Here is a 27,593-nt window from a genome sequence, read left to right on the forward strand (position 1 = left end):
ATAGCGACCTATCAGATTATAGTTATTATTTTATAAAATGTATTAGGTGAATATTAGGGGTGTGCACCGGCCACTTTTCGTGTTTTGTGTTTTGGTTTTGGATCTGGATCTTTCTTCGTGTTTTGGATCTGGATTGGTTTTGCCAAAACCACCCTTCCGTGTTTTGGGTTCTGGGTTTTGTGTTTTGGATCTGTATTTTTTTTAAAAAAAGCATAAAAACAGCTAAAATCACAGAATTTGTAGGTTTTTCTGCTCCTATGCTATTATTAACCTCAATAACCTTAATTTCCACTCATTTCCAGTCTATTCTGAATACCTCACACCTCACAATAGTGTTTTTATGTCCAAAAGGTTGCACCGAGGTAGCTGGATGACTATGCTAAGCGACACGAGTGGGCGGCACAAACACGTGACCCATCTAGGCGTGAAACTGCAGTGGCAGACAGGATGGCATTGAAAAACTAGGCCCCAAACTGTACATAATGCAAAGAAAAAAAAGAGGTGCAAGATGGAATTGTCCTTGGGCCCTCCCACCCACCCTTATGTTGTATAAACAGGACATGCACACTTTAACAAACCAATCATTTCAGCGCCAGGGTCTGCCACACAACTGTGGCTGAAATGATTGGTTCGTTTGGGCCCCCACAAAACAAGCTGGCAATTAATCTGTCCCTGCACAAACTGGCTCTACGGAGGCAAGAAGTCGTCCTCATCCTCCTCATCCACAGATTCCTCACCCTCTTCAGTGTTATGTACATCCTCATCCTCACAGAGTATTAATTCGTCCCTGCTGGAACCACAGGTCCCTCTGTACGTTCTGGAGGCTGGTCTCCCTGGAAGAGTTGATCATTCATTTTATGAACATCATCTTCTCCACATTTTGTGGAAGCAACCTCCTACGCCTTTCGCTGACAAGGTTCCCGGCTGCACTAAACACTCTTTCGGAGTACACACTGGAGGGGGGGCAACTCAGGTAAAATAGAGCCAGTTTGTACAGGGACCTCCAAATTGCTTCTTTTTCCTGCCAGTACAGGTACGGACTGTCTGACATGCCTACTTGGATGCTGTCACCGATGTAATCCTTTAACAGACAGACGCACGCTTGTCGCTGCTGCTTTGAGGATTCAAGTGCGGCTACAGCCCACACAATTCACAAAGACAGAAAAAAAAAAAGAATATTTTTATTGTTTGTGGAGCACACTTTGAGGGTTACACCACCCTCTAACAGACAGACGCACGCTTGTCGCTGCTGCTTTGAGGATGCAAGTGCGGCTACAGCCCACACAATTCACAAAGACAGAAAAAAGAAGAAGAATATTTTTATTCTTTGTGTAGCACACTTTGAGGGTGTCACCACCCTTTAACAGACAGACGCACGCTTGTCGCTGCTGCTTTAAGGATGCAGGTGCGGCTACAGCCCACACATTTCACAAAGACCGAAAAAAAAAGAACAATATTTTAATTGTTTGTGTAGCACACTTTGAGGGTGTCACCACCCTTTAACAGACAGACGCACGCTTGTCGCTGCTGCTTTAAGGATGCAGGTGCGGCTACAGCCCACACAATTCACAAAGACAGAAAAAAGAAGAATATTTTTATTGTTTGTGTAGCACACTTTGAGGGTGTCACCACCCTTTAACAGACAGACGCACGCTTGTCGCTGCTGCTTTGAGGATGCAAGTGCGGCTACATCGCACACAAGTCACAAACACATAAAAAAAATAGTTTTTTATTTTTTGGAGCACTTTGAGAGTTACACCACCCTTTAACAGACAGACGCACGCTTGTCGCTGCTGCTTTAAGGATGCAGGTGCGGCTACAGCCCACACATTTCACAAAGACTGAAAAAAAAGAACAATATTTTAATTGTTTGTGTAGAACACTTTGAGGGTGTCACCACCCTTTAACAGACAGACGCACGCTTGTCGCTGCTGCTTTAAGGATGCAGGTGCGGCTACAGCCCACACAATTCACATAGACAGATAAAAGAAGAAGAATATTTTTATTGTTTGTGTAGCACACTTTGAGGGTGTCACCACCCTTTAACAGACAGACGCACGCTTGTCGCTGCTGCTTTAAGGATGCAGGTGCGGCTACAGCCCACACATTTCACAAAGACCGAAAAAAAAAGAACAATATTTTAATTGTTTGTGTAGCACACTTTGAGGGTGTCACCACCCTTTAATAGACAGACGCACGCTTGTCGCAGCTGCTTTAAGGATGCAGGTGCGGCTACAGCCCACACAATTCACAAAGACAGAAAAAAGAACAATATTTTAATTGTTTGTGTAGCACACTTTGAGGGTGTCACCACCCTTTAACAGACAGACGCACGCTTGTCGCTGCTGCTTTAAGGATGCAGGTGCGGCTACAGCCCACACAATTCACAAAGACAGAAAAAAGAAGAATATTTTTATTGTTTGTGTAGCACACTTTGAGGGTGTCACCACCCTTTAACAGACAGACGCACGCTTGTCGCTGCTGCTTTGAGGATGCAAGTGCGGCTACATCGCACACAAGTCACAAACACATTAAAAAAATAGTTTTTTATTTTTTGGAGCACTTCGTGAGTTACACCACCCTTTAACAGACAGACGCACGCTTGTCGCTGCTGCTTTAAGGATGCAGGTGCGGCTACAGCCCACACAATTCACAAAGACAGAAAAAAGAAGAAGAATATTTTTATTGTTTGTGTAGCACACTTTGAGGGTGTCACCACCCTTTAACAGACAGACGCACGCTTGTCGCTGCTGCTTTGAGGATGCAAGTGTGGCTACATCGCACACAAGTCACAAACACATAAAAAAAATTTTTTTGATTTTTTGGAGCACTTTGAGAGTTACAACACCCTTTAACAGACAGACGCATGCTTGTCGCTGCTGCTTTGAGGATGCAAGTGCGGCTACAGCCCACACAATTCACAAAGACAGAAAAAAAAAGAACAATATTTTAATTGTTTGTGTAGCACACTTTGAGGGTGTCACCACCCTTTAACAGACAGACGCACGCTTGTCGCTGCTGCTTTAAGGATGCAGGTGCGGCTACAGCCCACACATTTCACAAAGACAGAAAAAAAAAGAACAATATTTTAATTGTTTGTGTAGCACACTTTGAGGGTGTCACCACCCTTTAACAGACAGACGCACGCTTGTCGCTGCTGCTTTGAGGATGCAGGTGGAATCTAGACGGGATTTGGAACCGAGGACACACTACCTCCATCAATTGTCTAAATCCCACTGCACTAATGTCGGATACCGGACGCACGTCTAACACCAACATAGCAGTCAAGGCCTCAGTTATACGTTTTGCTTCAGGATGACTGCTGTCGTACTTCATCCTCATCGCTAGGGACTGTTGGAGGGTCAATTGTTTAGTAAAAGTAGTGATGTTCCTACTTCCTCTCTGGGATGATGAACAACTCCCAGCAGCAGCAACAGCACTAGTAGGAAGTGGTTCTTGATCTTTCCCTATTTTATTTTTATCAGAGAAAGTTTGGTCCTCCATTTATGTTATATTGATATATATACGTGCGGCTAAAGCGCACACAAACACAGAAAATATTTTTTTATTTTTGCTGGAGAGTAGTGCACTTTGTGGGTTACACCACCCTTTAAGAAATGAGCCAGCCGGCTCTTTACTTATGGGACACAGGCGCACGCTTGGCGCTGCTCCTTTGTTGATGCACGTGCAGCCACAGTGCACACAAGTCACAAACACAGAAAATATATATTTTTTTGGTTTGGAGTGTACTTTGGGGGTTACAGAACCCTTTAACGGTCAAGCCAGCCGGCCCTTTACTTATGACACAGGCGCACGCTTGGCACTACTTTGTTGATGCACGTGCGGCTACTGCGCACACAATTCACAAACACAGAAAATAATTTTTTTTTTGTTTGGACTGGAGTGTACTTTCGGGGGTTACAGCACCCTTTAACGGTCAAGCCAGCCGGCCCTTTACTTATGACACAGGCGCACACTTGGCACTACTTTGTTGATGCACGTGCGGCTACTGCGCACACAATTCACAAACACAGAAAATAATTTTTTTTCGGTTTGGACTGGAGTGTACTTTGGGGGTTACAGCACCCTTTAATGGTCAAGCCAGCCGGCCCTTTACTTATGACACAGGCGCACGCTTGGCACTACTTTGTTGATGCACGTGCGGCTACTGCGCACACAATTCACAAACACAGAAAATAATTTTTTTTTTGGTTTGGACTGGAGTGTACTTTCGGGGGTTACAGCACCCTTTAACGGTCAAGCCAGCCGGCCCTTTACTTATGACACAGGCGCACGCTTGGCACTACTTTGTTGATGCACGTGCGGCTACTGCGCACACAATTCACAAACACAGAAAATAAAATTTTTTTTGGTTTGGACTGGAGTGTACTTTGGGGGTTACAGCACCCTTTAACGGTCAAGCCAGCTGGCCCTTTACTTATGACACAGGCGCACGCTTGGCACTACTTTGTTGATGCACATGCGGCTACTGCGCACACAATTCACAAACACAGAAAATAATTTTTTTTTTGGTTTGGACTGGAGTGTACTTTGGGGGTTACAGCACCCTTTAACGGTCAAGCCAGCCGGCCCTTTACTTATGACACAGGCGCACACTTGGCACTACTTTGTTGATGCACGTGCGGCTACTGCGCACACAATTCACAAACACAGAAAATAATTTTTTTTTTGGTTTGGACTGGAGTGTACTTTCGGGGGTTACAGCACCCTTAACGGTCAAGCCAGCCGGCCCTTTACTTATGACACAGGCGCACGCTTGGCACTACTTTGTTGATGCACGTGCGGCTACTGCGCACACAATTCACAAACACAGAAAATAATTTTTTTTTTGGTTTGGACTGGAGTGGACTTTCGGGGGTTACAGCACCCTTAACGGTCAAGCCAGCCGGCCCTTTACTTATGACACAGGCGCACGCTTGGCACTACTTTGTTGATGCACGTGCGGCTACTGCGCACACAATTCACAAACACAGAAAATAATTTTTTTTTTGGTTTGGACTGGAGTGTACTTTCGGGGGTTACAGCACCCTTAACGGTCAAGCCAGCCGGCCCTTTACTTATGACACAGGCGCACGCTTGGCACTACTTTGTTGATGCACGTGCGGCTACTGCGCACACAATTCACAAACACAGAAAATAATTTTTTTTTGGTTTGGACTGGAGTGTACTTTCGGGGGTTACAGCACCCTTTAACGGTCAAGCCAGCCGGCCCTTTACTTATGACACAGGCGCACGCTTGGCACTACTTTGTTGATGCACGTGCGGCTACTGCGCACACAATTCACAAACACAGAAAATATATTATTTTTTTAGCACTTGGGGGGAGCACCCCTGATGGACAGAGCACCCCCTGGACAACACTACAGCACCTCTTTAGGACTGGGACACTGCACAGGACTTTGGAGTGGACACAGCCCCTATGGAGAACTGACTGCACAACACAGTCCAGCCAGCCCCTATGGACTTTGAAGTAGTGGACACAGCCCCTATTAACAACAGCAGCACAGCACAACACAGCCAGCCCCTATGGACTTTGAAGTAGTGGACAACAGCAGCACTACACTACACTACACTACACAGCCCTAACTCCCACCCTCCCTCTTCACTGTCCACAGCCGAGTGAGAAAATGGCGCCGACGTGGGTACCTTATATAGGATCCAAAACCCGCGAGACTCGGAAGGCGGGATGATGACGTTTTGCCTCGATTTCAGATCCGAGTCAGGCGGGAAAAGTCGAGCCTGATTCGGATCGGACTCGGATCGGGGGGGCTCGGGGGGGTTCGGATTTCAGAAATCCGAACCCGCTCACCCCTAGTGAATATACCCTAACGTCCCTGACAACCAAACTCTGCATCTGGTACACAAACCCTATCATACAATAAATGTCACTTATGAGGGGCAGGATTTTTTGTTTTATAACTAACCTGTCATACTCCAAAGGATTGCGCAGCGTATATTGCTGCCCGGTCGAATTTGAGGAAGGGCATTCGACTGGCCAAGGAGGCTTACTCTAATAGGATCGAGTGTCACTTTAGGGAATCTGGTGATTCTAGGTCTATATGGCAGGGAATTAAGCACTTAACCTTTTACAAGGTTTCAAATGCTTGCGTTCTTAAGGCAGGTGTCCCCGGTTGACAGGGGCTGGCTGGCAACTTTTAGCCTGGGGGGCAAATGCATGCAGGCGGCCCTGGCAGAGGAGTAGCGTGTGTGTCCGAAGAATATGCGTGCTACGGCGCTCCCCCCCCTCCAGTGTTCCAGGGAGGAGGCGGGTCCATATGGGATTAATGTAAGGTAAAAATAAAGATTAGGGCAGCCCCCTGTCGTAGTGCCCATATGCAGTACCCCCGTGTGCCACAGGAGAGAACACCCTTATGCAGGCCTCCAGTAGTGCCCCCAGTAGCAGTCCCCCCCTTGTAGTGCCCCCAGTAGTAGTAGTCCCCCCCTTTGTAGTGCCCCCAGTAGTAGTAGTCCCCCCATTTGCAGTGCCCCCAGTAGTAGTAGTCCCCCCTTTGTAGTGCCCCCATTAGTAGTAGTCCCCCCCTTGTAGTGCCCCCAGTAGTAGTAGTCCTCCCTGTAGTGCCCCCAGTAGTAGTCCCCCCCCTTGTAGTGTCCCCAGTAGTAGTAGCAGCCCCCCCCTTGTAGTGTCCCCAGTAGTAGTAGTCCCCAGTACTAGTAGTAGTCCCCCACCCCCCTTGTAGTGCCCCCAGTAGTAGTAGTAGTCCCCTTATAGTGCCCCCAGTAGTAGTAGTCCCCAGTAGTAGTACCCTCCCCCTTGTAGTGCCCCCAGCAGTAGTCCCCACTTGTAGTGCCCCCAGTAGTAGTCCCACTTGTAGTGCCCCCAGTAGTAGTAGTCCCCTCCCTTGTAGTGCCCCCAGTAGTTGTAGTCCCCCACCCCCCTTGTAATGCCCCCAGTAGTAGTAGTCGCCGCTTTGTAGTGCCCCCAGTAGTGCCAGACACCCCGCCCCAGTAGACACACGTAATATAAAAAACAAAATAAAAAAAACACTTACCTGAATCCCCGCCGCCGCCATCTGCTCCTCTGTCTGTCCTCCGGGCCGCTCTGCATTATGGGAGAGACGTCATATGACATCATGACATCTCTCCCATTGCCCACTGCGGGAGCCAGAAGATGGAGCGACTCCCGCAGTGGGCGCAGCAGCCAATGAGAGTCTGACAGACTCTCATTGGCTGCTGCTTACAACAAACACACAGCTGCCCGAGCCGGCGGCCAGGGCTGCCATCAGAAATTATGGGGCCCGGGACTGACAAAACAGGCAGGGCCCCTTCCCTTGGGTGGCAGGGCCCCTTCCCTTGGGAGGCAGGGGGCAGTTTGTCAGTGGTGGGCGTTGTGGTGGATAATGTGGGTGGAGCTACAGCAGAGGTGAGGCATCAAATGGTGCAAAAAAACTGTTTAAAAAAAATTGTAAAAGTTTGGGCTTGTGGGTGGGTGTTAAAACATGTAAATCTATCATATAAAGGGGAGGGTAACAGAGCAGGGAGAGGGTGTGAGAGCAGGGTGAGGGTGTGAGTGAGGTGTGGGTGTGAGAGGAGGCTGAGGGAGCAGGGAGAGGTTGTGGGTATGAGAGCAGGGTGAGGTTGTGGGTGTAAGAGCAAAGTGTAGGTGTGAGAACAGGGTGAGGTTGTGGGGATTAGAGCGAGGTGTGTGTGTGAAAGCAGAGTGAGGTGTGGGTGTGAGGAGGGTGAGAGCAGAGTCAGGGTGTGAGAGCAGGGTGAGGTTGTTGGGGTGAGAGTGTTGTGTGGGTGTGAGGAGGGTGAGAGCAGAGTCAGGGTGTGAGAGCAGGGTGAGGTTGTTGGGGTGAGAGTGTAGTGTGGGTGTGAGGAGGGTGAGAGCAGAGTCAGGGTGTGAGAACAGGGTGAGGTTGTTGTGGTGAGAGTGAGGTGTGGGAATGAGGTGAGGGTGTGAGAGCAGAGTGACGGTGTGAGGATGAGAGCGAGGTGTGGGAATGAGGTGTGGGTGTGAGTGCAGAGTGACTGTGTCGGGGTGAGAGCAGAGTGAGGATGTGGGGGTGAGAGAACGAGGTGTGGGGGTGAGAGAGCGAGGTGTGGGTGAGAGAGCGAGGTGTGGGTGAGAGCAGAGTGACAGTGTGGGGGTGAGAGCGAGGTGTGGGGGTGAGAGTGAGGTGTGGGGGTGAGGGCAGAGTGAGGATGTGGGGGTGAGGTTGTGAGAGCAGGGCAAGAGCGCAGGGTGAGGGAGTGACTATGCAGGGTGAGGGAGTGACTGTGCAGGGTGAGGGAGTCAGAGTGCAGGGTGAGGGAGTCAGAGCGTAGGGTGAGGTAGTGACTGTGCAGGGTGAGGGAGTCAGAGCGCAGGGTGAGGGCGCAAGGTCAGAGTGCAGGGTTAGAGCGCAGGGTAAGGGAGTCAGCGTGCAGGGCTAGAACGCAGGGTGAGGGAGTCAGAGTGCAGGGTGAGGGAGTCAGAGTGCAGGGTGAGGGAGTCAGAGCGCAGGTTGAGGGAGTGACTGTGCAGGGTGAGGGAGTCAGAGCGCAGGGTGAGGGCGCAAGGTCAGAGTGCAGGGTTAGAGCGCAGGGTGAGGGCGCAAGGTCGGAGTGCAGGGTTAGAGCGCAGGGTGAGGAAGTGACTATGCAGGGTGAGGGAGTCAGAGTGCAGGGTGAAGGGAGTCAGAGCGCAGGGCTAGAACGCAGGGTGAGGGAGTCAGAGTGCAGGGTGATGGAGTCAGAGCGCAGGTTGAGGGCGCAAGGTCAGAGTGCAGGGTTAGAGCGCAGGGTGTGGGAGTCAGAGCGCAGGGTGAGGGCGCAAGGTCAGAGTGCAGGGTTAGAGCGCAGGGTGAGGAAGTGACTATGCAGGGTGAGGGAGTCAGAGTACAGGGCTAGAACGCAGGGTGAGGGACTGTGCAGGGTGAGGGAGTCAGAGCGCAGGGTGAGGGAGTCAGAGCGCAGGGCTACAGCGCAGGGTGAGGGCGCAAGGTCAGAGTACAGGGCTAGAACGCAGGGTGAGGGAGTGACTGTGCAGGGTGATGGGAGTCAGAGCGCAGGGTGATGGGAGTCAGAGCGCAGGGTGATGGAGTTAGAGGGCAGGGTGATGGGAGTCAGAGCGCAGGGTGATGGAGTTAGAGGGCAGGGTGATGGAGTTAGAGGGCAGGGTGATGGGAGTTAGAGGGCAGGGTGATGGAGTTAGAGGGCAGGGTGATGGGAGTCAGAGCGCAGGGTGATGGAGTTAGAGGCAGGGTGATGGGAGTTAGAGGGCAGGGTGATGGAGTGACTGCAGGGTGAGGGAGTCAGAGTGCAGGGTGAGGGGGTGAGTGCGCACAGCGAGGGGGTGAGAGCTGAGTGAGGGGCTGAGAGCGGGAGTCTCTGTACCTTGTCTGTTTCCATCACAGTGAGGTGGGATCCCCCGCAGCCTCCTGCCCCTGCCTGTCCGAGCAGTACTTCATTAACAAGCGGCAGCGGCTGTAGGCAGCTTCTCCCCTGCGCTGCTGCTTCTGCCCTCCCCGGCTGCTCTCTCCCCAGCAGTTTCTCCCGCTTGCAGGTGGTTGACTTGTCACTGCTGCTCCTGCCAACCGCTCACCCGGAGATGTGGAAGTTTGAACTATGCACTGGGCGCCAGCCAATCAAAGCTCGCAAACCGGCAGCCAATCAGGAGCCGCCTCCGCTGCAGCGGCTCCTGATTAGCTCAGCTGCCGGTCTTCAAGCTATGAGTGGCTTGTGCCCGACCATCCACAACTTGAAAAGCTGGCGGTGCTTATGCTCTCCGCTGCCACCCGGGCCCCCTTTCTGTTCGGGCCCGGGACTATAGTCCCGGCAGTCCCCCCCTGATGGCGGCCCTGCCGGCGGCTGTGTGTTTGTCAGTGTAGCGCTGACCGAACTCCGTCCGGTCAGCGCTACACATGCGGTGCAGTCTGTGTCACAGTGACACAGACTGCACCGGCCCGCATGATGCTGCGGCCCGGGGGGCACATGGCACCCTGCCCCCCGGCCCAGCCCGCCACTGCCGGTTGATGAGTTCAATGAGTTTTATGCTAGGCTTGAGGTTGATCATTTTACTCCTGTAGTGACAATTAGTGATTCCCCATCAGTTAGTTCCTGGAACTTAACTGAGTCTGATGTTAGGTCTTGTTTGCGGAAAACAAATGCTCGGAAGGCTGCCGGTCCTGACTGCTTACCAGGGAAGGTATTACGTGAGTGTGCTGATCAATTATCAGGTATCCTCACGATGATTTTTAATCTATCACTTACTCAAGGTATTGTCCCTAGATGTTTTAAAACCACTACCATTATCCCTGTTCCTAAAACCATGTCTATTTCTGGTCTAAATGACTTTTGTCCCATTGCCCTTACATCATTGATTATGAAGTACTTTGAGCGATTGGTCTTGGTACGCCTTAAGGGTGGCATCCCAGATGTTTTTGATAGTTATCAATTTGCATATAGATCTAATAGATCTACTGAGAATGCTGCCCTTATGGTTCTCCATAAGGTGTTAGGTCATCTAGAGAATAGGGATTCATATGCTAGACTGTTGTTTGTAGACTACAGCTCTGCCATTAATACTGTTGTCCTTACTTATTGCAAAACTCCAGGCAATTGGCTTTGACGTGTCTATTTGTAACTGGCTGTTGGATTTCTTGACTGAACGTTCGCAGTCAGTTAGGTTGGGAGATCTGCTTTCGTCCCCAATTGTTGTGAATATAGGAGTTCCTCAAGGTTGTGTATTGAGGCCCTGATTCAGAGCCGGACGCTCTGAAAGAGCGCTCGCTCTGAATCAGGGCGTTTTTTTTTGGGGGGGGGATGGGCCTCCTGGCTGCTCGCATAGCTATGGGTGACCACCCACAGCTATTGCGAGCAGCCAGGATGATGGTCGCGATGGTCAAGACCATCGCAAGCATTTGGCTTGCGTCGAGACCCTTGTGGTAGGGTCTCGTGGCTGCAAGCCCCAGAGAGCTTCTGGCTCTAATAGAGCCGGAAGCTCTCCCACTGACATCGCTGGTGATGTCAGTGGGGTCGCCCACAAACGGCAGGCATTCGCATGGGAACGCCTCCGTTTGTGAAGCCACCCCCATGCCACGCCTCCAAAATGATGCGAGCTGTTGATCAAAATCGACAGCCGCCCCCTTTAGGTGTGAGACCCGGAGCGACAGAGTTCCAGACGCTAGCCGATTCTCGCGCATGCGCACTTCAGAGCCGGCGCCGGCGTGCGCATGCACAGTAGCCTAACATCGACCCGCTCGCGAGCACATAGTGCTTGCGAGCGGGTCTTAATCAGGCCCTGAGTCCCTTCCTTTATTCCTTGTACACATCAGTTTGAGGACCTGATTCATAGCTGCTCGCTAGGATGCGATCGCCCGTAGCTGGACGATTTTCACATTCTGCGCATGCGTGCGCTGAAATGCTCACAGTGCTTGCGGTAGGGTATAGTCAACCTCAAGTGCTGCATTCGCTTCCGATGGTACCCGATGTACCGATGGTTGCATACACTTCCTGGAGATGACGTGCGCAAGTGGGAATCTTAAGACAGGCTGGTGGGCGTCTACATACACAAAGCAATCGCACACCAGGACAGAGTGGGCGTACTTATGCCTTGCCGTCACTTAGCCAAATTTGCATACACTGGGTGCGAGCGTACGCATCTAGCGAGCGGCTCTGAATCAGGTCATGTGTCTCTAGTTCGGAATCAATTTCTATTGTAAAATTTGCTGATGACACCACGATAGTGGATCTGATTAGTGATGGGGATGAGAATAGTTATAGAGCGGAGGTGGATCGACTCGTTAAGGACAAAAAGCTGCTGTTGAATAGTGAGTAAACAAAAGAGGTTGTGGTAGATTTTAAGAGGTCTAGGAAAAGTGCCCCCGACTCCTATTTTTGAACGGCTCTGAGGTAGAGAGGGTTAGAGAGGGATAGTGGATTCAAGATTCTTGGAATTCATTTTTCCGATGGCTTGTCATGGTCTTCACATATCTCATCAGTGGTGGGGAAGGCTCAGCAACGCCTATTTTTCCTTAGGAAGCTAAGAACAAGTGCGTTGTCTAGCCCATTAATTGAACATTTTTATTGTTGTATAGTTGAGAGCCTTCTAACGTATCACTGTTTGGTAAGGGAATTCCAAATGCTCGGACCGTGGTTCTTCGGCTAGGGTGATAAAAACGGCTGAAAGAACCATTGGCCAATCCCTACCTAAATTAGGATATTTACACAAAAAGGTGTGTTTCGAAAGCAAATAAGATTGTCGCCGATTTTAGCCACCCATGTCATTCTCTGTTCTCTTTATTGCCTTCTTCCTAAACGTTTTAGATGTATTAGGTGTCGAACTAGTAGAATGCAAAACAGTTTTTTCCCTGCCGCAATTATTAGTTTAACTTTTTAATTTTGCTGGATTTTATGTAATTTATCTGACGGTGAGTATCTTGCACTACAATTTCGCTGACACATTGTAATGTGGATGTGACAATAAATTTTGATTGATTAAAGACACCAGACATCAGCATCTTAGAGGGGGGCGCCGATGCCGGCTTCCCGGCCTCAGCTACGGTGCTGCGGGGGGCAATCTCAGTAACCTCAGGGTTACTCAGGTGGCCGATGATCTCACAGAAGAATCAATACTGTGTCTTCGGATGCAGTACGGTCAGGAGGCATCTACAGTAGGAATGGGTATGATATACCGCCGGCAGCCCGACAGGAGCAGAATGCGAAGCAACGGAAGCCCGACAGCGCTGGAAATCCCGATCGTGGCTAGGTAAGTATCTGCTAACCTAACCCTCCTAACCCTAACCCTCCTTAGGGGTGCCTAACCCTAACTTCCCCCCCAAGTGCCTAACCCTAATCCCCCCTCTAAGTGCCTAACCCTAACCACCTCCTTCCCCACTGCCTAAACCTAAGTCCCCCGGGGGGGTGCCTAATCCTAAGTCCCCCCCGGGAGCCCTAAACCTAACCCTCCCCCCCCGCGGCTGTCCGCTCACGGCGCCCGGCATCACTACGATCGTGATGCCGGGCGCCGGTCTCCCGGCATCGGGGAAATGCGGGCGTCTATATCTAGACGCCCGGCATTTCACCCATGCCGGGATAAGACAGTCGGGAAGCCGGCTGCCGGTATTTAGGCAGTCGGCTTCCCGATTGCTTCCCCTACAGTACTTACACCAGACGCCTCCGGCTGTATTTGCATATGAGTTTTACGGTATTGCTTCCCTGCATCTGTGCAATAACGTACAGCTCTGAATGCTAAATCCTCAATGCTAAATTTAAAGCTGCAACCAGTTATAAGGCTGGTTTTGCGCATCTTTGCCCATATCATGCTGGTTCCTTCTTCATGGAACCTATGACATAACCCCCTTGGCACAAATAATAGGACGCGTCAACTTATCCACAGCCAACAATTCTGTCTACACATCCTCTTTTGAAGTTCCCTTTACAGCCCAGTTACACAGCTTCAGTCATAAGTGGAGATGTGTGTGAAAGGTATGCAGTCAGGAAGCCGGCGGACCTAGTCCCGACAGCCGACTTCCCGACGGTCATATCCCTGCAAGGGTCTAAAGACAGGCGTCGATATACCGACGCCTGTCATTAGACACTCACCCTGGGAGTCCGACACCCGGCATCCCGATTGAAGGGATGCCGGCCGCCGAGCACAGATAGCCGGGGGGGGGTTAGGTTTAGGGATCCTGGAGGGGACTTAGGGTTAGGCACCCCCCGGGAGGTTAGGTTTAAGCTAGGGGAAGCGGGGGTTATGGTTAGGCACCCCTGGGGGAGGTTAGGGGAGGGCACCCCCCTGGGGGACTTAGGTTTAGGCAGCGGGGAAGGGGGGGTTAGGTTTAGGCACTTAGAGGGGGGATTAGTGCTAGGTACTGCGGGGGCAGGTTAGGGTTAGGGGGTAGAATTAGGTTAGCTAATACTTACCTGAGGGCGATCAGGATTTCCACTGCTGCCGGGATGCTGGTGTCGGGATTCCAGCCGCATACCGTTTCCGTGTAAAATGCTTACAACACTGCATCGCCTGCATACTAGGGGTGAGCGGGTTCGGATATCTGAAATCCGAACCCCCCCGAGCCCCCCCGATCCGAGTCCGATCCGAGTCAGGCTCGACTTTTCCCGCCTGACTCGGATCTGAAATCGAGGCAAAACGTCATCATCCCGCCTTCCGAGTCTCGCGGGTTTTGGATCCTATATAAGGTACCCGCGTCGGCGCCATTTTCTCACTCGGCTGTGGACAGTGAAGAGGGAGGGTGGGAGTTAGGGCTGTGTAGTGTAGTGTAGTGTAGTGCTGCTGTTGTCCACTACTTCAAAGTCCATAGGGGCTGGCTGTGCTGTGCTGCTGTTGTTAATAGGGGCTGTGTTACCTACTTCAAAGTCCATAGGGGCTGGCTGGACTGTGTTGTGCAGTCAGTTCTCCATAGGGGCTGTGTCCACTCCAAAGTCCTGTGCAGTGTCCCAGTCCTAAAGGGGTGATGTAGTGTTGTCCAGGGGGTGCTCTGTCCATCAGGGGTGCTCCCCCCAAGTGCTAAAAAAATTATATATTTTCTGTGTTTGTGAATTGTGTGCGCAGTAGCCGCACGTGCATCAACAAAGTAGTGCCAAGCGTGCGCCTGTGTCATAAGTAAAGGGCCGGCTGGCTTGACCGTTAAGGGTGCTGTAAACCCCAAAAGTACACTCCAGTCCAAACCAAAAAAAAAATTATTTTCTGTGTTTGTGAATTGTGTGCGCAATAGCCGCACGTGCATCAACAAAGTAGTGCCAAGCGTGCGCCTGTGTCAAAAGTAAAGGGCCGGCTGGCTTGACCGTTAAGGGTGCTGTAACCCCCGAAAGTACACTCCAGTCCAAACCAAAAAAAAATTATTTTCTGTGTTTGTGAATTGTGTGCGCAGTAGCCGCACGTGCATCAACAAAGTAGTGCCAAGCGTGCGCCTGTGTCATAAGTAAAGGGCCGGCTGGCTTGACCGTTAAAGGGTGCTGTAACCCCCAAAGTACACTCTCAGTCCAAACCAAAAAAAAAATTATTTTCTGTGTTTGTGAATTGTGTGCGCAGTAGCCGCACGTGCATCAACAAAGTAGTGCCAAGCGTGCGCCTGTGTCATAAGTAAAGGGCCAGCTGGCTTGACCGTTAAGGGTGCTGTAACCCCCGAAAGTACACTCCAGTCCAAACCAAAAAAAAAATTATTTTCTGTGTTTGTGAATTGTGTGCGCAGTAGCCGCACGTGCATCAACAAAGTAGTGCCAAGCGTGCGCCTGTGTCATAAGTAAAGGGCCGGCTGGCTTGACCGTTAAGGGTGCTGTAACCCCCGAAAGTACACTCTCAGTCCAAACCAAAAAAAAAATTATTTTCTGTGTTTGTGAATTGTGTGCGCAGTAGCCGCACGTGCATCAACAAAGTAGTGCCAAGCGTGCGCCTGTGTCATAAGTAAAGGGCCGGCTGGCTTGACCGTTAAGGGTGCTGTAACCCCCGAAAGTACACTCCAGTCCAAACCAGAAAAAAAATTATTTTCTGTGTTTGTGAATTGTGTGCGCAGTAGCCGCACGTGCATCAACAAAGTAGAGCCAAGCGTGCGCCTGTGTCATAAGTAAAGGGCCAGCTGGCTTGACCGTTAAGGGTGCTGTAACCCCCGAAAGTACACTCCAGTCCTAACCAAAAAAAAAATTATTTTCTGTGTTTGTGAATTGTGTGCGCAGTAGCCGCACGTGCATCAACAAAGTAGTGCCAAGCGTGCGCCTGTGTCATAAGTAAAGGGCCGGCTGGCTTGACCGTTAAAGGGTGCTGTAACCCCCAAAGTACACTCCAGTCCAAACCAAAAAAAAAATTATTTTCTGTGTTTGTGAATTGTGTGCGCAGTAGCCGCACGTGCATCAACAAAGTAGTGCCAAGCGTGCGCCTGTGTCATAAGTAAAGGGCCGGCTGGCTTGACCGTTAAGGGTGCTGTAACCCCCGAAAGTACACTCCAGTCCAAACCAAAAAAAAAATTATTTTCTGTGTTTGTGAATTGTGTGCGCAGCAGCCGCACGTGCATCAACAAAGTAGTGCCAAGCGTGCGCCTGTGTCATAAGTAAAGGGCCGGCTGGCTTGACCTTTAAAGGGTGCTGTAATCCCCGAAAGTACACTCCAGTCCAAACCAAAAAAAAAATTATTTTCTGTGTTTGTGAATTGTGTGCGCAGTAGCCGCACGTGCATCAACAAAGTAGTGCCAAGCGTGCGCCTGTGTCATAAGTAAAGGGCCGGCTGGCTTGACCGTTAAAGGGTGCTGTAACCCCCAAAGTACACTCCAGTCCAAACCAAAAAAAAAATTATTTTCTGTGTTTGTGAATTGTGTGCGCAGTAGCCGCACGTGCATCAACAAAGTAGTGCCAAGCGTGCGCCTGTGTCATAAGTAAAGGGCCGGCTGGCTTGACCGTTAAAGGGTGCTGTAACCCCCGAAAGTACACTCCAGTCCAAACCAAAAAAAAATTATTTTCTGTGTTTGTGAATTGTGTGCGCAGTAGCCGCACGTGCATCAACAAAGTAGTGCCAAGCGTGCGCCTGTGTCATAAGTAAAGGGCTGGCTGACTTGACCGTTAAAGGGTGCTGTAACCCCCAAAGTACTCTCTCAGTCCAAACCAAAAAAAAAATTATTTTCTGTGTTTGTGAATTGTGTGCGCAGTAGCCGCACGTGCATCAACAAAGTAGTGCCAAGCGTGCGCCTGTGTCATAAGTAAAGGGCCGGCTGGCTTGACCGTTAAGGGTGCTGTAACCCCCGAAAGTACTCTCCAGTCCAAACCAAAAAAAAAATTATTTTCTGTGTTTGTGAATTGTGTGCGCAGTAGCCGCACGTGCATCAACAAAGTAGTGCCAAGCGTGCGCCTGTGTCATAAGTAAAGGGCCGGCTGGCTTGACCGTAAGGGTGCTGTAACCCCCGAAAGTACACTCCAGTCCAAACCAAAAAAAAAATTATTTTCTGTGTTTGTGAATTGTGTGCGCAGTAGCCGCACGTGCATCAACAAAGTAGTGCCAAGCGTGCGCCTGTGTCATAAGTAAAGGGCCGGCTGGCTTGACCGTTAAGGGTGCTGTAACCCCCGAAAGTACACTCTCAGTCCAAACCAAAAAAAAAATTATTTTCTGTGTTTGTGAATTGTGTGCGCAGTAGCCGCACGTGCATCAACAAAGTAGTGCCAAGCGTGCGCCTGTGTCATAAGTAAAGGGCCGGCTGGCTTGACCGTTAAGGGTGCTGTAACCCCCGAAAGTACACTCCAGTCCAAACCAAAAAAAAAATTATTTTCTGTGTTTGTGAATTGTGTGCGCAGTAGCCGCACATGCATCAACAAAGTAGTGCCAAGCGTGCTCCTGTGTCATAAGTAAAGGGCCGGCTGGCTTGACCGTTTAAGGGTGCTGTAACCCCCAAAAGTACACTCCATTCCATACCAAAAAAAAAATTATTTTCTGTGTTTGTGAATTGTGGCCCTGATTCAGACCCACTCGCGAGCGGCTGTCCGCTCGCAAGTGGGTCGATGTTATGCACTGAGCATGCGCACGACGGAGGGAGCTCCGTCGTGTGCATGCGCCAGACGCGACGAGCGAAGGAAAGTCCTTCGCTCGTTGTGTCCGATCAAAGGGGGCGTGCTGTCAATGTTGATTGACAGCACGCCCCCTTTGGTGGGCGTGCCGGGGGCATGCCTCCCTGACGGGGGCGTTCCCACGGGAACGCCTCCCGTCAGAAGCCGGCCCACTGACATCACTAGTGATGTCAGTGGGAGTGATTTTGGCTCTGATAGAGCCAAAATCACTCCGGAGCTTGCGTTTGAAAACCTCAACCGCAGGCTCCGGCTCGCAATTTCGATGGTCGCGATGGTCTCGACCATCGCGGCCATCAAAAAGCACGCTCGTATAGCCTGTGGGTGGTGACCCACAGCTATACGAGCGTCCAGGAGGACGCTCCATGAAAATGGAGCCCGGCCCTCATTCAGAGCGTGCACTCTGCTCAGAGCGTACGGCTCTGAATGAGGGCCTGTGTGCGCAGTAGCCGCACGTGCATCAACAAAGTAGTGACAAGCGTGCACCTGTGTCATAAGTAAAGGGCCGGCTGGCTTGACCGTTAAAGGGTGCTGTAACCCCCAAAGTACACTCTCAGTCCAAACCAAAAAAAAAATAATTTTCTGTGTTTGTGAATTGTGTGCGCAGTAGCCGCACGTGCATCAACAAAGTAGAGCCAAGCGTGCGCCTGTGTCATAAGTAAAGGGCCGGCTGGCTTGACCGTTAAGGGTGCTGTAACCCCCGAAAGTACACTCCAGTCCTAACCAAAAAAAAAATTATTTTCTGTGTTTGTGAATTGTGTGCGCAGTAGCCGCACGTGCATCAACAAAGTAGTGGCAAGCGTGCGCCTGTGTCATAAGTAAAGGGCCGGCTGGCTTGACCATTAAAGGGTGCTGTAACCCCCAAAGTACACTCCAGTCCAAACCAAAAAAAAAATTATTTTCTGTGTTTGTGAATTGTGTGCGCAGTAGCCGCACGTGCATCAACAAAGTAGTGCCAAGCGTGCGCCTGTGTCATAAGTAAAGGGCCGGCTGGCTTGACCGTTAAGGGTGCTGTGACCTCCGAAAGTACACTCCAGTCCAAACCAAAAAAAAAATTATTTTCTGTGTTTGTGAATTGTGTGCGCAGCAGCCGCACGTGCATCAACAAAGTAGTGCCAAGCGTGCGCCTGTGTCATAAGTAAAGGGCCGGCTGGCTTGACCGTTAAGGGTGCTGTAACCCCCGAAAGTACACTCATAGTCCAAACCAAAAAAAAATTATTTTCTGTGTTTGTGAATTGTGTGCGCAGTAGCCGCACGTGCATCAACAAAGTAGTGCCAAGCGTGCGCCTGTGTCATAAGTAAAGGGCCGGCTGGCTTGACCGTTAAGGGTGCTGTAACCCCCGAAAGTACACTCCAGTCCAAACCAAAAAAAAAATTATTTTCTGTGTTTGTGAATTGTGTGCGCAGTAGCCGCACGTGCATCAACAAAGTAGTGCCAAGCGTGCGCCTGTGTCATAAGTAAAGGGCCGGCTGGCTTGACCATTTAAGGGTGCTGTAACCCCCAAAAGTACACTCCAGTCCATACCAAAAAAAAAATTATTTTCTGTGTTTGTGAATTGTGGGCCTGGTTCAGACCCACTCGCGAGCGGCTGTCCGCTCGCAAGTGGGTCGATGTTATGCACTGAGCATGCGCACGACGGAGGGAGCTCCGTCGTGCGCATGCGCCAGACGCGACGAGCGAAGGAAAGTCCTTCGCTCGTTGTGTCCGATCAAAGGGGGCGTGCTGTCAATGTTGATTGACAGCACGCCCCCTTTGGTGGGCGTGCCGGGGGCGTGCCTCCCTGACGGGGGCGTTCCCACGGGAACGCCTCCCGTCAGAAGCCGGCCCACTGACATCACTAGTGATGTCAGTGGGAGTGATTTTGGCTCTGATAGAGCCAAAATCACTCCGGAGCTTGCGGTTGAAAACCACAACCGCAGGCTCCGGCTCGCAATTTCGATGGTCGCGATGGTCTCGACCATCGCGGCCATCAAAAAGCACGCTCGTATAGCCTGTGGGTGGTGACCCACAGCTATACGAGCGTCCAGGAGGACGCTCCATGAAAATGGAGCTCGGCCCTCATTCAGAGCGTGCGCTCTGCTCAGAGCGTACGGCTCTGAATGAGGGCCTGTGTGCGCAGTAGCCGCACGTGCATCAACAAAGTAGTGCCAAGCGTGCGCCTGTGTCATAAGTAAAGGGCCGGCTGGCTTGACCGTTAAAGGGTGCTGTAACCCCCAAAGTACACTCTCAGTCCAAACCAAAAAAAAAATTATTTTCTGTGTTTGTGAATTGTGTGCGCAGTAGCCGCACGTGCATCAACAAAGTAGAGCCAAGCGTGCGCCTGTGTCATAAGTAAAGGGCCGGCTGGCTTGACCGTTAAAGGGTGCTGTAACCCCCAAAGTACACTCCAGTCCAAACCAAAAAAAAAATTATTTTCTGTGTTTGTGAATTGTGTGCGCAGTAGCCGCACGTGCATCAACAAAGTAGTGCCAAGCGTGCGCCTGTGTCATAAGTAAAGGGCCGGCTGGCTTGACCGTTAAGGGTGCTGTAACCCCCGAAAGTACACTCCAGTCCAAACCAAAAAAAAAATTATTTTCTGTGTTTGTGAATTGTGTGCGCAGTAGCCGCACGTGCATCAACAAAGTAGTGCCAAGCGTGCGCCTGTGTCATAAGTAAAGGGCCGGCTGGCTTGACCGTTAAGGGTGCTGTAACCCCCAAAAGTACACTCCATTCCATACCAAAAAAAAAATTATTTTCTGTGTTTGTGAATTGTGGCCCTGATTCAGACCCACTCGCGAGCGGCTGTCCGCTCGCAAGTGGGTCGATGTTATGCACTGAGCATGCGCACGACGGAGGGAGCTCCGTCGTGTGCATGCGCCAGACGCGACGAGCGAAGGAAAGTCCTTCGCTCGTTGTGTCCGATCAAAGGGGGCGTGCTGTCAATGTTGATTGACAGCACGCCCCCTTTGGTGGGCGTGCCGGGGGCATGCCTCCCTGACGGGGGCGTTCCCACGGGAACGCCTCCCGTCAGAAGCCGGCCCACTGACATCACTAGTGATGTCAGTGGGAGTGATTTTGGCTCTGATAGAGCCAAAATCACTCCGGAGCTTGCGTTTGAAAACCTCAACCGCAGGCTCCGGCTCGCAATTTCGATGGTCGCGATGGTCTCGACCATCGCGGCCATCAAAAAGCACGCTCGTATAGCCTGTGGGTGGTGACCCACAGCTATACGAGCGTCCAGGAGGACGCTCCATGAAAATGGAGCCCGGCCCTCATTCAGAGCGTGCACTCTGCTCAGAGCGTACGGCTCTGAATGAGGGCCTGTGTGCGCAGTAGCCGCACGTGCATCAACAAAGTAGTGACAAGCGTGCACCTGTGTCATAAGTAAAGGGCCGGCTGGCTTGACCGTTAAAGGGTGCTGTAACCCCCAAAGTACACTCTCAGTCCAAACCAAAAAAAAAATAATTTTCTGTGTTTGTGAATTGTGTGCGCAGTAGCCGCACGTGCATCAACAAAGTAGAGCCAAGCGTGCGCCTGTGTCATAAGTAAAGGGCCGGCTGGCTTGACCGTTAAGGGTGCTGTAACCCCCGAAAGTACACTCCAGTCCTAACCAAAAAAAAAATTATTTTCTGTGTTTGTGAATTGTGTGCGCAGTAGCCGCACGTGCATCAACAAAGTAGTGCCAAGCGTGCGCCTGTGTCATAAGTAAAGGGCCGGCTGGCTTGACCGTTAAGGGTGCTGTAACCTCCGAAAGTACACTCCAGTCCAAACCAAAAAAAAAATTATTTTCTGTGTTTGTGAATTGTGTGCGCAGCAGCCGCACGTGCATCAACAAAGTAGTGCCAAGCGTGCGCCTGTGTCATAAGTAAAGGGCCGGCTGGCTTGACCGTTAAGGGTGCTGTAACCCCCGAAAGTACACTCATAGTCCAAACCAAAAAAAAATTATTTTCTGTGTTTGTGAATTGTGTGCGCAGTAGCCGCACGTGCATCAACAAAGTAGTGCCAAGCGTGCGCCTGTGTCATAAGTAAAGGGCCGGCTGGCTTGACCGTTAAGGGTGCTGTAACCCCCGAAAGTACACTCCAGTCCAAACCAAAAAAAAAATTATTTTCTGTGTTTGTGAATTGTGTGCGCAGTAGCCGCACGTGCATCAACAAAGTAGTGCCAAGCGTGCGCCTGTGTCATAAGTAAAGGGCCGGCTGGCTTGACCATTTAAGGGTGCTGTAACCCCCAAAAGTACACTCCAGTCCATACCAAAAAAAAAATTATTTTCTGTGTTTGTGAATTGTGGGCCTGGTTCAGACCCACTCGCGAGCGGCTGTCCGCTCGCAAGTGGGTCGATGTTATGCACTGAGCATGCGCACGACGGAGGGAGCTCCGTCGTGCGCATGCGCCAGACGCGACGAGCGAAGGAAAGTCCTTCGCTCGTTGTGTCCGATCAAAGGGGGCGTGCTGTCAATGTTGATTGACAGCACGCCCCCTTTGGTGGGCGTGCCGGGGGCGTGCCTCCCTGACGGGGGCGTTCCCACGGGAACGCCTCCCGTCAGAAGCCGGCCCACTGACATCACTAGTGATGTCAGTGGGAGTGATTTTGGCTCTGATAGAGCCAAAATCACTCCGGAGCTTGCGGTTGAAAACCACAACCGCAGGCTCCGGCTCGCAATTTCGATGGTCGCGATGGTCTCGACCATCGCGGCCATCAAAAAGCACGCTCGTATAGCCTGTGGGTGGTGACCCACAGCTATACGAGCGTCCAGGAGGACGCTCCATGAAAATGGAGCTCGGCCCTCATTCAGAGCGTGCGCTCTGCTCAGAGCGTACGGCTCTGAATGAGGGCCTGTGTGCGCAGTAGCCGCACGTGCATCAACAAAGTAGTGCCAAGCGTGCGCCTGTGTCATAAGTAAAGGGCCGGCTGGCTTGACCGTTAAAGGGTGCTGTAACCCCCAAAGTACACTCTCAGTCCAAACCAAAAAAAAAATTATTTTCTGTGTTTGTGAATTGTGTGCGCAGTAGCCGCACGTGCATCAACAAAGTAGAGCCAAGCGTGCGCCTGTGTCATAAGTAAAGGGCCGGCTGGCTTGACCGTTAAAGGGTGCTGTAACCCCCAAAGTACACTCCAGTCCAAACCAAAAAAAAAATTATTTTCTGTGTTTGTGAATTGTGTGCGCAGTTGCCGCACGTGCATCAACAAAGTAGTGCCAAGCGTGCGCCTGTGTCATAAGTAAAGGGCCGGCTGGCTTGACCGTTAAGGGTGCTGTAACCCCCGAAAATACACTCCAGTCCAAACCAAAAAAAAAATTATTTTCTGTGTTTGTGAATTGTGTGCGCAGCAGCCGCACGTGCATCAACAAAGTAGTGCCAAGCGTGCGCCTGTGTCATAAGTAAAGGGCCGGCTGGCTTGACCTTTAAAGGGTGCTGTAATCCCCGAAAGTGCACTCCAGTCCAAACCAAAAAAAAAATTATTTTCTGTGTTTGTGAATTGTGTGCGCAGTAGCCGCACGTGCATCAACAAAGTAGTGCCAAGCGTGCGCCTGTGTCATAAGTAAAGGGCCGGCTGGCTTGACCGTTAAAGGGTGCTGTAACCCCCAAAGTACACTCCAGTCCAAACCAAAAAAAAAATTATTTTCTGTGTTTGTGAATTGTGTGCGCAGTAGCCGCACGTGCATCAACAAAGTAGTGCCAAGCATGCGCCTGTGTCATAAGTAAAGGGCCGGCTGGCTTGACCGTTAAAGGGTGCTGTAACCCCCAAAGTACACTCCGGTCAAAACCAAAAAAAAAATTATTTTCTGTGTTTGTGAATTGTGTGCGCAGTAGCCGCACGTGCATCAACAAAGTAGTGCCAAGCGTGCGCCTGTGTCATAAGTAAAGGGCCGGCTGGCTTGACCGTTAAAGGGTGCTGTAACCCCCGAAAGTACACTCCAGTCCAAACCAAAAAAAAATTATTTTCTGTGTTTGTGAATTGTGTGCGCAGTAGCCGCACGTGCATCAACAAAGTAGTGCCAAGCGTGCGCCTGTGTCATAAGTAAAGGGCCGGCTGACTTGACCATTAAAGGGTGCTGTAACCCCCAAAGTACACTCTCAGTCCAAACCAAAAAAAAATTATTTTCTGTGTTTGTGAATTGTGTGCGCAGTAGCCGCACGTGCATCAACAAAGTAGTGCCAAGCGTGTACGCCTGTGTCATAAGTAAAGGGCCGGCTGGCTTGACCGTTAAGGGTGCTGTAACCCCCGAAAGTACACTCCAGGCCAATCCAAAAAAAAAATAATTTTCTGTGTTTGTGAATTGTGTGCGCAGTAGCCGCACGTGCATCAACAAAGTAGTGCCAAGCGTGTGCCTGTGTCATAAGTAAAGGGCCGGCTGGCTTGACCGTTAAGGGTGCTGTAACCCCCGAAAGTACACTCCAGTCCAAACAAAAAAAAAAATTATTTTCTGTGTTTGTGAATTGTGTGCGCAGCAGCGGCACGTGCATCAACAAAGTAGTGCCAAGCGTGCGCCTGTGTCATAAGTAAAGGGCTGGCTGGCTTGACCGTTAAGGGTGCTGTAACCCCCGAAAGTACACTCCAGTCCAAACCAAAAAAAAAATTTTTTTCTGTGTTTGTGAATTGTGTGCGCAGTAGCCGCACGTGCATCAACAAAGTAGTGCCAAGCGTGCGCCTGTGTCATAAGTAAAGGGCCGGCTGGCTTGACCGTTAAGGGTGCTGTAACCCCCGAAAGTACACTCCAGTCCAAACCAAAAAAAAAATTATTTTCTGTGTTTGTGAATTGTGTGCGCAGTAGCCGCACGTGCATCAACAAAGTAGTGCCAAGCGTGCGCCTGTGTCATAAGTAAAGGGCTGGCTGGCTTGACCGTTAAGGGTGCTGTAACCCCCGAAAGTACACTCATAGTCCAAACCAAAAAAAAATTATTTTCTGTGTTTGTGAATTGTGTGCGCAGTAGCCGCACGTGCATCAACAAAGTAGTGCCAAGCGTGCGCCTGTGTCATAAGTAAAGGGCCGGCTGGCTTGACCGTTAAGGGTGCTGTAACCCCCGAAAGTACACTCCAGTCCAAAACCAAAAAAAAAATTATTTTCTGTGTTTGTGAATTGTGTGCGCAGTAGCCGCACGTGCATCAACAAAGTAGTGCCAAGCGTGCGCCTGTGTCATAAGTAAAGGGCCGGCTTGCTTGACCGTTTAAGGGTGCTGTAACCCCCAAAAGTACACTCCAGTCCAAACCAAAAAAAAAATTATTTTCTGTGTTTGTGAATTGTGTGCGCAGTAGCCGCACGTGCATCAACAAAGTAGTGCCAAGCGTGCGCCTGTGTCATAAGTAAAGGGCCGGCTGGCTTGACCTTTAAAGGGTGCTGTAATCCCCGAAATACACTCCAGTCCAAACCAAAAAAAAAATTATTTTCTGTGTTTGTGAATTGTGTGCGCAGTAGCCGCACGTGCATCAACAAAGTAGTGCCAAGCGTGCGCCTGTGTCATAAGTAAAGGGCCGGCTGGCTTGACCGTTAAAGGGTGCTGTAACCCCCAAAGTACACTCCAGTCCAAACCAAAAAAAAAATTATTTTCTGTGTTTGTGAATTGTGTGCGCAGTAGCCGCACGTGCATCAACAAAGTAGTGCCAAGCGTGCGCCTGTGTCATAAGTAAAGGGCCGGATGGCTTGACCGTTAAAGGGTGCTGTAACCCCCAAAGTACACTCCGGTCAAAACCAAAAAAAAAATTATTTTCTGTGTTTGTGAATTGTGTGCGCAGTAGCCGCACGTGCATCAACAAAGTAGTGCCAAGCGTGCGCCTGTGTCATAAGTAAAGGGCCGGCTGGCTTGACCGTTAAAGGGTGCTGTAACCCCCGAAAGTACACTCCAGTCCAAACCAAAAAAAAATTATTTTCTGTGTTTGTGAATTGTGTGCGCAGTAGCCGCACGTGCATCAACAAAGTAGTGCCAAGCGTGCGCCTGTGTCATAAGTAAAGGGCCGGCTGACTTGACCGTTAAAGGGTGCTGTAACCCCCAAAGTACACTCTCAGTCCAAACCAAAAAAAAAATTATTTTCTGTGTTTGTGAATTGTGCGCAGTAGCCGCACGTGCATCAACAAAGTAGTGCCAAGCGTGCGCCTGTGTCATAAGTAAAGGGCCGGCTGGCTTGACCGTTAAGGGTGCTGTAACCCCCGAAAGTACACTCCAGGCCAATCCAAAAAAAAAATAATTTTCTGTGTTTGTGAATTGTGTGCGCAGTAGCCGCACGTGCATCAACAAAGTAGTGCCAAGTGTGCGCCTGTGTCATAAGTAAAGGGCCGGCTGGCTTGACCGTTAAGGGTGCTGTAACCCCCGAAAGTACACTCCAGTCCAAACAAAAAAAAAATTATTTTCTGTGTTTGTGAATTGTGTGCGCAGCAGCCGCACGTGCATCAACAAAGTAGTGCCAAGCGTGCGGCTGTGTCATAAGTAAAGGGCCGGCTGGCTTGACCGTTAAGGGTGCTGTAACCCCCGAAAGTACACTCCAGTCCAAACCAAAAAAAAAATTATTTTCTGTGTTTGTGAATTGTGTGCGCAGTAGCCGCACGTGCATCAACAAAGTAGTGCCAAGCGTGCGCCTGTGTCATAAGTAAAGGGCCGGCTGGCTTGACCGTTAAGGGTGCTGTAACCCCCGAAAGTCCACTCATAGTCCAAACCAAAAAAAAAATTATTTTCTGTGTTTGTGAATTGTGTGCGCAGTAGCCGCACGTGCATCAACAAAGTAGTGCCAAGCGTGCGCCTGTGTCATAAGTAAAGGGCCGGCTGGCTTGACCGTTAAGGGTGCTGTAACCCCCGAAAGTACACTCCAGTCCAAACCAAAAAAAAAATGATTTTCTGTGTTTGTGAATTGTGTGCGCAGTAGCCGCACGTGCATCAACAAAGTAGTGCCAAGCGTGCGCCTGTGTCATAAGTAAAGGGCCGGCTTGCTTGACCATTTAAGGGTGCTGTAACCCCCAAAAGTACACTCCAGTCCAAACCAAAAAAAAAATTATTTTCTGTGTTTGTGAATTGTGTGCGCAGTAGCCGCACGTGCATCAACAAAGTAGTGCCAAGCGTGCGCCTGTGTCATAAGTAAAGGGCCGGCTGGCTTGACCGTTAAAGGGTGCTGTAACCCCCAAAGTACACTCTCAGTCCAAACCAAAAAAAAAATTATTTTCTGTGTTTGTGAATTGTGTGCGCAGTAGCCGCACGTGCATCAACAAAGTAGTGCCAAGCGTGCACCTGTGTCATAAGTAAAGGGCCGGCTGGCTTGACCGTTAAGGGTGCTGTAACCCCCGAAAGTACACTCCAGTCCAAACCAAAAAAAATATTATTTTCTGTGTTTGTGAATTGTGTGCGCAGTAGCCGCACGTGCATCAACAAAGTAGTGCCAAGCGTGCGCCTGTGTCATAAGTAAAGGACCGGCTGGCTTGACCGTTAAAGGGTGCTGTAACCCCCAAAGTACACTCCAGTCCAAACGAAAAAAAAAATTATTTTCTGTGTTTGTGAATTGTGTGCGCAGTAGCCGCACGTGTATCAACAAAGTAGTGCCAAGCGTGCGCCTGTGTCATAAGTAAAGGGCCGGCTGACTTGACCGTTAAAGGGTGCTGTAACCCCCAAAGTACTCTCTCAGTCCAAACCAAAAAAAAAATTATTTTCTGTGTTTGTGAATTGTGTGCGCAGTAGCCGCACGTGCATCAACAAAGTAGTGCCAAGCGTGCGCCTGTGTCATAAGTAAAGGGCCGGCTGGCTTGACCGTTAAAGGGTGCTGTAACCCCCAAAGTACACTCCGGTCAAAACCAAAAAAAAAATTATTTTCTGTGTTTGTGAATTGTGTGCGCAGTAGCCGCACGTGCATCAACAAAGTAGTGCCAAGCGTGCGCCTGTGTCATAAGTAAAGGGCCGGCTGGCTTGACCGTTAAAGGGTGCTGTAACCCCCAAAGTACACTCCAGTCCAAAACAAAACAAAAATTATTTTCTGTGTTTGTGAATTGTGTTCGCAGTAGCCGCACGTGCATCAACAAAGTAGTGCCAAGCGTGCGCCTGTGTCATAAGTAAAGGGCCGGCTGGCTTGACCGTTAAAGGGTGCTGTAACCCCCAAAGTACACTCCAGTC

This window comes from Taudactylus pleione, unplaced genomic scaffold (genome assembly GCF_031769625.1).
Source record: "Taudactylus pleione unplaced genomic scaffold, aTauple2 ptg000734l, whole genome shotgun sequence".
NCBI classification, from domain to species: domain Eukaryota; kingdom Metazoa; phylum Chordata; class Amphibia; order Anura; family Myobatrachidae; genus Taudactylus; species Taudactylus pleione.